This window comes from Melospiza georgiana, chromosome 14 (genome assembly GCF_028018845.1).
Source record: "Melospiza georgiana isolate bMelGeo1 chromosome 14, bMelGeo1.pri, whole genome shotgun sequence".
Classification (NCBI taxonomy): domain Eukaryota; kingdom Metazoa; phylum Chordata; class Aves; order Passeriformes; family Passerellidae; genus Melospiza; species Melospiza georgiana.
This window is the reverse complement of record NC_080443.1, coordinates 7,968,730-7,981,515: the sequence shown is the minus strand read 5'-3', so window position 1 is coordinate 7,981,515 and position 12,786 is coordinate 7,968,730.

Below are 12,786 nucleotides of genomic sequence, written 5' to 3'. Positions count from 1 at the left end.
TTGCTCAGACTGACAACATGAAATGAAGGCAAAGAATCAACCAGCTAAGGAGCTACTTTAAATTACATTGTACAACTGCCAATACAGTTGTACACCAAACCAGCTGAAGGCTTTTCTCCAATGCAGGCAAAATTCAGCACTGCAATATAGCAACAAGGGGCAAAGGGCAGGAGGAGGAATTAGTGCCCAGGCCAGTATACTTCTCTCTAATATAAAAATGTAAATTGCTCAGTCCTCCCTTCCCCATCATTATCTCTAGCAAAAATTTAATCTGAACAGTGTTAGTATAAATTTATATTAGCAGTATACAGGTTAGAGAATATAAATTATTAGATTTATTTGTACTGGAAGGAAAATTTGAGTATATTTAGAGAACAAATGATGTAAATCTTGCTATTACTATTCATGGTGATATTTGGTCAGAGTGGAGAATAAAGTAAACCTGGTTGTTCTGAAAAACAAATTTTTACTACTTGTGTAGAAGTGTTTGGAATCTAAGTGCATAAATCTAAGGAGCTTACTTTAATTGTTCAGGAGAACAGCAGATGCCAGGATTAAAATCCTAATTTACAAATCCCAAAAACCACATATAGGCACTCTCTGAGCATGCTCTCTAACTCTGGAAGACTTCATGCACACACTGTAGAATAGAAAAAAGATCCTCAATACTTCTGTAGTTATTTCTATTTTATACCCAATACTTGTCTCTCAGGATTAATGCACCATATTCCTTTTCCAAAGGATGTCTAAGCCATTTTGTAAGGGATGACTCCCTCCTCTATTGATCTCCTCTAGCCATATCACACTTCTTTTGATGCAGCTCTGGCAGCAGTAGGAGGAAACCATTATTTGATTTAGCTCATCTTGCTGCTGTATTGTGGGCAGGCTCTGTGCCCTGTGTCAGCTCAGAACCAGCACTGAACTCTCCTTCTCTCCCTGTTCTGGCAGGGCTTGGCTCTCACAGAGCAGTGGCCAAGATGCTCCTGTCAGGGCCCTGAGCTGTTCCTGCCCACACGTTCCCACACTTGACAGGAGCAGGCAATGTTGAAGGTACAGTGTTTGTGAGCTGCAGCAGTGCTGCAGGGCAGCTGGGCTCATTACTCACTTCTCCAGCTGGAAACAGAGCATTTATTGTTGGGAGACCTTACCCCACCAGGGCATCTCAACCCAAAATTATCAATATATACCCTCAGCCAAAGTCAGCTGCTCACTTCATTGTCAGCATGTCAGAACCATGGACTGTAATTTTATTACCTGAGCCAGATCAGCTTGTTTGACTAATTGTGATTGCTCCTGGCTTTAGCCAATAGAACTGAATGAATTAAAAGCCCCAAGGTTTCAGATTTTTTTCCCCTATATAAGCCAAACTGTTTTAAAGCTTAATAAGGCAACAACCACTTGGCAACACACAGGCTGTTTTCCCACAAGCAGTTCAAAAAAAGCTCTTCTCCCCTGTTCAGTGAATCTAGTTAGGAAACCAGTCTGCACCACCACAACACCAGTTCTGTGCTGGAATACCAAAGTAAAAAGCCACAAATTTTAACTTCATTGTTATATAGGTCATAAATGATGAAAGAGCAAAGCTGAGACTCTTAAAAGGATGTATTTTTAAAAGTCTGTCCTGAAACCTGAAATCCCTTGAAATTATACCTGAGGTGATGTTAACCTACTTGCCTAGAAATAAAAATTTTCACAGCAAATTACTATTGCAAATATATATATATTACATAGTGAACTATATATGCATAACTCACTCAGGAGGGTACCTTAAACATGCTGACATTATTAATCAGAAATAAGCAATATGGTTTCTGCAGGGTATTTTAAAATATTATTAATATTACTACTACATCCCTTTCTTAAAATGCACACACAGAGAAAACACACCCTACAATTTAACAATTTGCATCACCCTGTTTTGTCCTTAGACTTTTACTTTGCACTCTCTGGTGTCTGCCATCCAGTGATCTAGCAGCAGTGTTTTATCTCTGTTAAATGACAGACCACATCTACAATCAAGAATACTACAGGAAAAGCTTCTCTCAGTCTCTTCTGTACGTTCAATAATGAAGTTTTCCTTTTCAGCTTGTAATCAGAAGCCCCAGGATTATTGCCAAATGTGTTTCTTGGATACCAGGCAAAGGCTTCCTGTCTACCATTTAGTTCTTTAGTTTCATTTTCTGAGTCCAGCTGAAGGCTCCAAAAAATATTCATTCACAGTTTAAAGACTTGCAAAAGGAAAAGATTGTCTTCCCTAACTCTTAGCAATCAGTAGGAAAAGAGAAAATTTAATTTTGACTGTTGAAGTTAAAAATTAACTGATTAACTATTTCACTAAAAATCACTGAAGTAACATTAAAAAAGAAGAAGGAGATAGAGACCTTGTCATAACTTGGATACCTAGGAAATAATCTTTAAATTTATTGAAGGAGTGAGTTTTCCCTCTTGTTTCCTCACAAGTGAAAGATCAGGAAGTAGAGAATTCACTTAACAAACAAAGCTTGATCTCTACTGAAACACAACACAGGATGTTCTAAGTCCCAGCTATGATCCTGAGACAGTCATGAGAGGTGGTGGCACTTGCCATGAAATGAAACAGAGAAGTGGCCATGGCTGCCACTCTCCATGACACAGCACTTCCCTGCACTGCCCTGTTACTGCAAGATCTATTACAAACATTAGTCATCCTCTGCTTTCAGTTTGTTTGCCATTCACAAATATTTTTTTCCCTTTTCTGCTGTTACCTATAGGTTTAAAATGTACTATTTTCCTTTTTTTTTTTTTTTTTTTTGAAAGCATGACCTTTTTCTTCTCACTATTATTTCTGTTACCAGGTTCAAACTGGAAACACTGGATTGTATTCAAATTGGTTTCCTCCATACCAAAATACAACCAACTGCCAGAGCTAACAGACCAGGCAAGATGAACCAGATTTTGCTGAAAATGACAATTTATTAAATTTACAGAAGTCCCATTACGAAAATTATTCCAAATTTAATTTACTGTCAGTTTAGTAGATTGTGTTTCTAAGCATCTATTTTCAAGTTACTGCGGAAACAATTCCTGACACTTCTACCCTAACTCAAAATTTAAGATGAGTAACTTTAATGTAAAACGCTTAGTGTGACAAAGTGAAGGTTAAGGGGGGTCAAGCAGGATTTTAGGCGTGGGCACGGCAGAGGCAGAGGCAGGTTCAGGTTCAGGTTCAGGTGGGAGCGGAGCCATTTCCCGAGCAAGAGCTCCCTCGAGCGGCGGCAGCGGCGCCCGGGGCTCCGCAGCGAGCGGGGGACACAGGCCCAGCTCCCCGGCTGGGGAAATCATCCCTTCAATGGACGGAGACGATTAAGGGGACAAATAACACACAGAACATAAGGGAGTTCATAACCTTAAGGTAATTGAATTCAGCTCAGGTCAGCTGCATCTCCAGCTGCCACAAACACACACAGAGTATATATATATATATATACATATGTATTTTTTTTTTTTTTTTTAAGTCACCAACATTACTTAGATTTGGGAAACTGACACATTTTAAACACCAGGCTTTTCTCTCTCTCTCTCTCTTTTTTTTTTTTTTTTTTTTTTTTTTTTTTTTGTCTTCAAGATTTGCTGATCAAAATGAGAAAGGAACAAGAATGTTCTTTAAACGACATGCTTCAGTTTTGACCAGAAGTTAAGTATGCCCATTTCATCTTACTTGAGGGGGAATCGTTTCTTTCCAGATAGAAAGAAGATCTCAAATTTATCTGGAGATACTCAAGATGAACCAATGTAATTGTTCTTCTGGAGTGCCTGCCTCTCTGGCAGTGAAGGCAGAACAGGAAAGCCTCAGCAGGGCAGCACGGGCACCCTCGGCTGCCTTCAGCAGTGCATTCGCACAGCACCGGAACAGCCCCGATCCTCCTCACACAGCCAGCCCGCCCTGCCTCACTGCCACATGGAAAATCTCCGGGATGCAGGCAAAAAGCAAATAAGCAGCAAGAGAAACGAGTTGAGGTCCTTTACCACAGACTTTTCCTAGAGGGAGCTGCTAACATGTACCACAGCACAAAGCACACCCTGACGACAGCCATCGCTTGGCACACGGTCTAAAAGAACTGTTCCCAGCTTTAATCAGAGAGGGCTGGAAAGCATTCCAGGGATGAGAAAAGTCGGCGTTTCTCAAGCCTCAGACCTCTGGCTAAGAAGTATTTTGTCAGTGTCTGCCACCTCCAGTTCAATAGCCCGGCTGCAGGAACTCCCCGGCCAGGGCTGGGTGCAGGAAACCGGCCGGGTTGGGTGCAGAATTGCAGGGGCTGCACTGGGCATCCCCTCGCAGACATAAACACACTGTAACGAAGCACTTGGAATTTTTCTCACAGGCAGCAGATGCCAAATTCCTTCATTCCTTACACAGATGAGAGAGGGAAAAAAAAAAAAAAAGGCAGAAATATCCAATACAGAAATCTCCAATACTTGTCTGATATGCTAAATTGCATGTTGTCCTACATAACACAGAGTATTTAAAGACATTTAAAAGGTGGAAAAATTGCATACACAAAAAAGTCAGAATCCCTTTGCAGTACCCTCTTGTCTGGACCCTTCCTATTTCCTGATTACTTTGCAAATCAGATTTTAGCTGTAAATGCTGCATTTAGTTAATGAAAGGGATAGCTACTGTGCTCTATTAGAAGCATTAACCAAAATTTCCCCAAAATTGGGGAAAATTCTTTAGAACAACAACTTCATATCACAAATAAGCTTAGCTGAGAAGACAGTCTGGCTTTATTTTTGGGGGAGTTTGATTAGATTATCTTAAAACTCCCAGTCTTAAATATGAACCCTGTGACCAAGTCAGGACAGCCATCTTTGAATATCTCAGGTATTACTGTTTCTCACAAACTCTTCCATTAATTTTTTATTCAGGCCTTTTCTCCCACTTCAAATTTAAAAAAAAAAAAAGTCATTAAGTAACACAGGAAGAGATTTTATTTCTTCACCTTTCTCCCTTCCCAGACCTCTCAGAAGAAGTCAGAAATGAGTCATTATTCAAGAGAAGTACAATGAAGATGATAACAAGCTAACAGTTATTTTTCACATTTTCAGAGAGTGCAAAGGTAGCAGATGCATGAATACACAATTCCTGCTTTTAATACAAGAGAGGATCTGCAAGTCAATTTTAATATTTCTCTCCCCTAAATTCTGCATTATTCCTGCAGCCTAAAGAGATTGGTGGTAGCTGAAAGGCAAAAATCTCACTTTCAGATACTCTGTCCACATTATTACTTCAGTGACAGATAAAAAACTTTTCTGATTTTAACTTGTTATTCAAACATGTTTCAAATTGGTAAAGATCAGACTGACATTGGGTAAAGCTCCAGACTTGCACTTATGCTGAAATAAATGGTAAAAGTCAGATCAACTGGAACAAGTCTGAAACTAAAGTTATGAAGTAACCTTTAGAACTACAACAAATAATGCAATAGGTTTTGGTGCATGGTTAAGCAAACTCATAAAAATCTCTTCATAAGGACAGATGTGCCCTTTAGTACACAGCTCTGAAACAGCATTCTTGAACCAGTCAAGAGATACTGCTCCAGCTTGTAAAAGTGTTTGATGTTAGAGAGCCTCAAATGTGACAATCCTCTGCATTTTTTCCAAGCACAAAGTTCTATCTTGTACATAAAACTTTTATCAGATGCACTTCCTCCAAAATAACACATAACTCTGGACATCAAAATTTTGACTATATAAAGGACAAGAGAAAATGCAGATGCCTTCATAACTGAAGATGAAATATTATTCTTTGTTATTTGTTTTGTAGTCTTTGCACTCACAAAAATAACTGTAGTTAAATATTTTGTGTAAACTAATTTATTTGCAACACAATGTAAACTGGGAAGAGTGTGTGCAATGGAAAATGGAAACCTGATATTCAGCAGTTTCCAATAAATTCCTTCTGCATTTCCTAAGCACTGACTATAAATTTGTTGATCTATTAATAATTTGACTCTTAGCTATAATAAAATTACAAATATAAGCTTAAAGCATAGATGAAAGAGTCCCAGTTCATCACCAACTGGAATTCATAACAACTTTCAGGAATCTCTTTACCCTGTGGAAGGACAAGACTCTGCCAGAAGCAGGGCTGGCTTTGTTTAAGATAGTTTATGTGTAGGCTGATGAGCAGGTGTGGTTTCCTCTACAGAATAAATAAGTTATTCAGTGAACTGTTTCTACAGAATACTTCCAGTACAGCTGACACATGTCCCAACCTCAAAATATTTCACACCTTTGCTGCCTCCTTTCTTCTCAAAAGGTATGTTTTATAGCAGATGGACCTTCAGAGGCAGCTCATTGCCTCCAGAAGCCACCTTACTGTTGGGTTGTGGTTTTGCTAAAGCATTCTTAAAATAAGTAAACATTAAACAACTGCTGTTTGTACCCAGTTACCTTCTCTAACAATTTCTTTCATCCTGGCTTAAATTTTTGTACAGTCCAGCACCACCTTACCACCACTCTTCACAGCCATTCCCCTCTCTCTCTGCTTTCAGAGGGCCTGGTACAGCTGCAAGGTACTTCAGGAACATTTAAATACATCTAAAGGTGGAGCAACAGGATCTTTCCATTCATGTGACAGGAAAATGTCATTGTTACTCTGCTTTTATTGAGAACAGGCCTTCTCATAAAGAACAGATACACCACAAAGTAGTAAATGACAGGATGGTTTTTTTCACTGAGAATGTTTCCATCCATTACAGAAACCAGGCCCGAAGAAGAGAGACTGTTAAAAGCAGATAAAGATGCAAACTTTAGCTGAATCCAAATTTTAAGCATGAAATACAAAACCTGTGTAAATCTGTGTGCATGCAGAGATGGTGGGTTTGCAGGTGTAATTACCAAATGTAGCCTTTATCTTAAGAATGTGCTTTGTTCTGACTCCACACAGAGTTAAGTGCACACAACCAGCAGGGCTTCAGAGTAATGCTTGTGAAGAGTTCCTGGAGTGTAAGTGAACTTGAATTGTCAGTAAAATTAAAAGATTACATGCTTCCAACTCAGGGAAAAAAGAAAATTCTTCCAACACTGGAGAAAAGACAATTCTTATACAAAGTAGTGAATGCAGGCATTACACAGTTATACTACAAACTGTGATAACTAAAAGCAGCAAACAGCAAAGCCACTTCTTACATCTCAGCTGTTACATTCACTATTGCACCCTAATCAATTGAAACACTTTTTCTAAACACAAACCTTATTAAAAACATTTTTGTCTACTATGATGATTGCAGTAGCACTGAGATCTTTACATTAGAAAAAGGAGGAAGCTGGACTTCATTCAGAATCTTATATAATAGAGAGACTGCAACAGGGCTGGCTGATCTTCCCTTAGCATTGATTTTTATACTTTTCCTCCCAAATCATGTTTCAGCAAAGATGCTTTGGTTTTTCTGGTTTTAGATACAAATTATGGGTTTGAAATAAACTTCTCACAAACATTCTCAAGTCTTAAGCTCTTTAAAAGCTATTAAGAAAAAATTTCTAAAAACCACTCCTTTTTGTTTAAGGTGAAACACTGATTCCTTACAGAAACTAATTTTTACAACACCTTTTTTCAGTATTGATATCCATATAACATACCTGTACCACACTTCTGGTGCAATAAGCTCTGCACTCCACAGAAATCCCCCAAAGCACAGGTTTGGCACATCAGGAACAGCAGACAAGGCAGCCAATTACACAAGGTGAACCTGTCAAACAATACCAAAAATGATGATTAGAATAAAACAGTAGTGTGTTGATGCTTATCCAGGGTTAAGACACAGACACAGACAGAAATGCACAGACTGTTCTCAAACATTGCCTAGTACAAAGCTTCCAGGGAAATCAGTGAGAGGGGTTGCAATCAGCTGCAGTTCAAATGGAGAAGGAAGGTCCTTGCAATGTCAACTTTTCAATGTGTATATGCATGCACACACTTTTTAGCTTTTTATACACATACACACTTTTTTCTTTACTCATCCAGCTCTTACTACAGGATAAAATAACAATCCTTTTGAGGTTTTTCCTGAGCTTAGGAAAAAAAGCTTTTCATCTTGCTAAAGACCATTATAAATTCAGCCTGATAATCTAACTTAGTACTCCATAACTTCAGCTCTGACACCATGTGCCAAGCTGTGTTGAAACTTTCAATTTATCTTGCTCTGGCTCACAGAGGAAGGTTTGTGATCAAGAGTTAATTAGGAAAAGATAAGGTTAATAAAGTTAACTGGTATATTTTTCTGATCACTCCCAGTCTTGAAAAAGGTCTATACATAACCCTTAACACTGTTCATCACAGAGAAATCTCTCAGTGAGGAAGAAATTAAATCACTTTCCCCTCAATCTCTGACTCAACACCCAAAAATTCCAAAACTTAAATCCAAATTCAAAACACTTTATTTACAAGAATGAAATTATTTGCCACATGCCCTTCAGATGGAAACAACCAGTAAAGCCCAAGTGCCTTGATAACTTGGCATTTAAAAATGCAGAACTCCTAAATTCTTCTAGCTAACTCAGAAGGAAAATCCCTTTGGCTCACCCCCTCCCTGCTCCCCTTTCAGATCCCCACAGTTCAGGCTTTTTATCTTGTTTAGCACTACCTGCCAGTGCTCCCCTCCTCGCTGATGTCTGCTTTCATTTTGTAAGGAAAACATGCCCAGCACTCAGATAAAAAGTAAGGAACTTTCTGGTTTTTTCTCAGCTATGCTCAGTTGGGGTTGCAGGCAAAGGACAGACCAGGGAGTTGGTGCTGGCATGAGATTCAGTGAACTGAACAAAATGTGTGGAACTACTGACATGACATTAAAAAAAAATCACTGGGAATTACAGATAACACCATGAGGGGGTGACAAAAGTTACAGATAGTGCTGTGAGGGTGCCACAGGTGCTTAAGGAGGAGTTGGAGGAGAAACTGTCAGACAGCAGAGAACATGGGAAGGGACTGCCAGGGACATTCCAGGACTAAAGTCATGCAAGGTCAGCACCTCAGGGGAACCGTGTCACTAACACCATACAAGGCTGGCATTATCTGAGTAACCCAAATCTGAGGGCAGATGGAGCAAAACTGGGGCCAATGTGCAACAAGTCATCAGGGGTGGATTGTTTATTTGGGAGGAGCCTGCACTGGAAAAACAGAGGTGTGATGACAGCAAAAACAGGGCCAGGAAATGGCCAAAGGAAGGAGGTGTGCAGCTCATTCCTGATGAGCCCTGGCTTTCATCACCACCCCTGGGCAGGACAACAACCAGAGCTGCTCTGACCCTGCCCAAGCTCCCCCTGCTCCCCGAGGGAACAGCTGGCTGCCTCTGCCTGCTGTGCCCTGTGCAGCTGCCTCTTCCCAACAGGCTCCTCAGAGCCCTCAAATTCTCCACAAATGTCATATCCTTTCTTTGTTCTTCACTGGCTTGCTTTCCATTGCTAAACGGGTCTAGAGTTTAGACAGTGGGCAGGATACACTAACTGCCTTATCTGATGAAAGCTGATACCAAAAACATTTCAAAGAATGGCCACAGAAGCTCAGCAATCATCTTTTTCAGTGTAACTGCATTCTTTAACAGTATTTAAACAGAACACCTTTTTTTTTTTTAAATTTAAATTTGATTGTTTAGTAATAAAACAGGAGTTAGTGATGCCAAGTCATATTTTCATGTTCAGACCACACTGAATACATAAAATAACTTCATAAATAAGCCTCAACAGGGGTTATTTCATTTGTAGTAACATGAAATTGATGTCTTTCCAATTTTTGCAGTGATGAACATGATCAATATTATTATATTTCTAAGAAAGCATCATTTTAAAAAAGAAATGAAATTTGTTTTATATAAAGAATGAAAAAGAGGCCTGAAACAAAAACTAGATTTGAATAGTCCCTTTTGGTGTCTGTGTAAGGATAAAACAATACTTCAAAGAGCTGAGAATTGTGCAGTCTATTTAGAAACAAACAAACATTCATATAGCTACTGCTTTTTATCATAGTGTGATAATAATGCATTAGAACTTAAAGTAAAGCTCTTATCTGAAAGAAGAATAAAATCATCTTTAAAAATGAAAAAGACATACAAAGGAAACAAAGAATGTGCAAATGATACCAAAAGAAGTGGGGGAGGATACAGTTTTGGATTCCAAGGGAAGTCTCAATTTGAAGATATTTTGAAAGCAATTTGAATGTGAGACATGGCCAGCTGTGTGTCTAATGTGTTCTGTCAGTGCAGCTCACAAGTCTGGGGTAAAAGTAGAGTGCAGGAAGAAGAAACACCACCTTGCTCCTCATCCACATTTGAATTCAATAAAAAGCTAATCACCCCAGCCTAGGATTCTTTAGCTCCAGTTAAAAATAAAATGCAAAGTTTCATCCCAGAGGAATTTTCATATTATTTATTGCTTAGTTTGATTGTGCAAGATATAAACCAGGCCTGTAGTAAAAGAGCTGGCTGTTTTGGCAGGGAAGAAGCAAGCTGCTCTAAAGTGCCTCCTTGGGCTGTGCTGCAGTGATGGCCTGAGCTCAGCTCCCCACAGCCCACAGCCCACAGCCCTGGCTCACCTCTGCCTGCCAGCACGGCCTCACAGTGCCAGGTGCCCTCAGGAGCCACCCAGCTGCCAGGACAGGAAAGTCTGGGCTCAGTCATCCCTGCAGTGAACTTCCTCCCCACAGGCACAGATAAGAATGGCACCTCACTGGTTTGAGCAACTCACCTTCTCAGAGCTTTAGATTTTTAATTTTTTAATGCCAAGAAAACATAAACACTATGGTATGCTAAACATTCCTTATATGTTAAATACTGCTTATATCAGTCTGCTGATTCTGCTTAACACCTAAAAAACCAAATCTGAGCTGTAGGGCAAAGAAGCAATCCTCCACACACTCCTAACTTTTCTTCCTACCTGACTGCCCACTAAAAAAAAACCCAACTGTATGACAAAAACTATCTTCTCTAGAAACACATCAATCTGTCAGCAAGTACAATCTAAAATAGTCAAGCCATGTATGCACAGCAGAGAGCTCTTAGAGCAGATTAATTTAGATGAAAGCAAGTAAAGTGATGCACAGGTAAACCAAATCATGAAGCCTTACTGGCTCTGTAGGTTAAACCATGAAATTCCCAAAGGCTGTACAGGGAACCTCCAAAAACACCAATGAAAAATACCTCTCCTTACAAGGACTTTTCTTTCTTTCTGTGCATCTCTGAACCAGACTAATAATTACTAATTATTAGTAATTAGTAATAACAGACTAATGGCTGTTTTCCACCAGCCATTCTCTGCCTGCCACTCTTTTTCTCCCTCCAAAACTGGTCTCCATTTTCTTTTGAAGCTCTTGACTGCTGCCACACCTGCAGCCCCAGAGGCAGGTATTAACCATCATGTGCTGAAGCAGATCATTACAGGCAAATAAACACACTGATGGAATTTAGGGCCCCAAAAACACCCTCCCAATAAGCAGCAGAGAAGCCACCAGCAGACTGAACCTCCCAGTCCAGCCCCAGGATTGTGCAACCACAGGCTGTGTCCCCATGAAGGGCACCCCTACACACAGAGGGAAGAAGCCTTCAGGCACTCAGATCTGTCCCCCTGAGGCAAAGGACCCATCAAATCTCTGTGCCACAAGCACAACAATCTTTTGAAAGGGCCTTTTCTCTTCTCTCCCACAGGTCAGGCCAGTAATCTGTTCCCAGCAGGCTCTCCTCAGACCTCAGCCTCGCTCACCTCTTCCTCAGGGAGCATCCTCTCTGAGGCACAGCCTGGCTTTACCCAGACACAAAGCAAGAAGGCAGTTTTGGGGTTTGCCCTTATACAGACCCCATAGCATCACCTTTAGCCATGCACCTGCCACAGCTCCTAGAACCTTCCAGCAGCCCCTGCCCAGCAAGGGGGTAACAACCAAGAGACTGCAGCCAGGGAAGGGCTTAGCTGTTGCTCTCCCAGCCCAGTTTTAAGAGACAAACATCTAATTAAACACAACCCTGCAAAGAGTGGTGCCCAGCTGGAGCCTTGGGGTTGGTGCACTTTGTGAGTCACTCTGAGCCTCACACAGCAACTGGTGCTTCAGATCCAGCAGTGGAGAAAGCACAAAACCAGAGCAGATGGGTACCAGTGCTATTTCTAACCACTTGGCAAATGTCCCTGCAGGAAAATCCACTGGTGCCTGAGGACAGGCAGCAGCTTGGGGTGCAGGTGCCCCATGCTCCTCAGTGCCATGCTTGGGGAGGCAGGAGCTGGGGACTTGGGGGACATGGCTGCACAGACAGTGGCATTTCATGTTCAAAATTTCAGCCCAAGACCAACAGTGTTGGCATTTCTGGTTCAACAGGACCAAATGTCAGTCCCACCCTTTGGCCACAACAACACCCTGCAGCACTCAGGGCTGGGGCAGAGTGGCTGGGAAGTGTCTGGTGCAAAAGGACCTGGAGGTGCTTGTCAACAAAGGCTGGACATGAGCCAGGTGTGCCCAGGTGGCCAAGAATGCCAATGGCCCCTGGCCTGTACCAGGAATAGGGCAGGGATTGCCCCAGGGATTGTCCCAGCAGGACCAGGACAGTGATTGTCCCAGTGTACTGAGCACTGATGGGGCCACACCTCGAGGGCTGTGTCCAGTTCTGGGCCCCTCAGTTCTGGAAGGACATTGAGGTGCTGAAGGGAGTCCAGAGAAGGGGCAATGGAACTGGGGAAGAATCTGGGGTACAGGTCTGATGAGGAGCAGCTGAAGGAGCTGGAGAAGAATCTGGGGTACAGGTCTGATGGGAGCAGCTGAGGGAGCTGGAG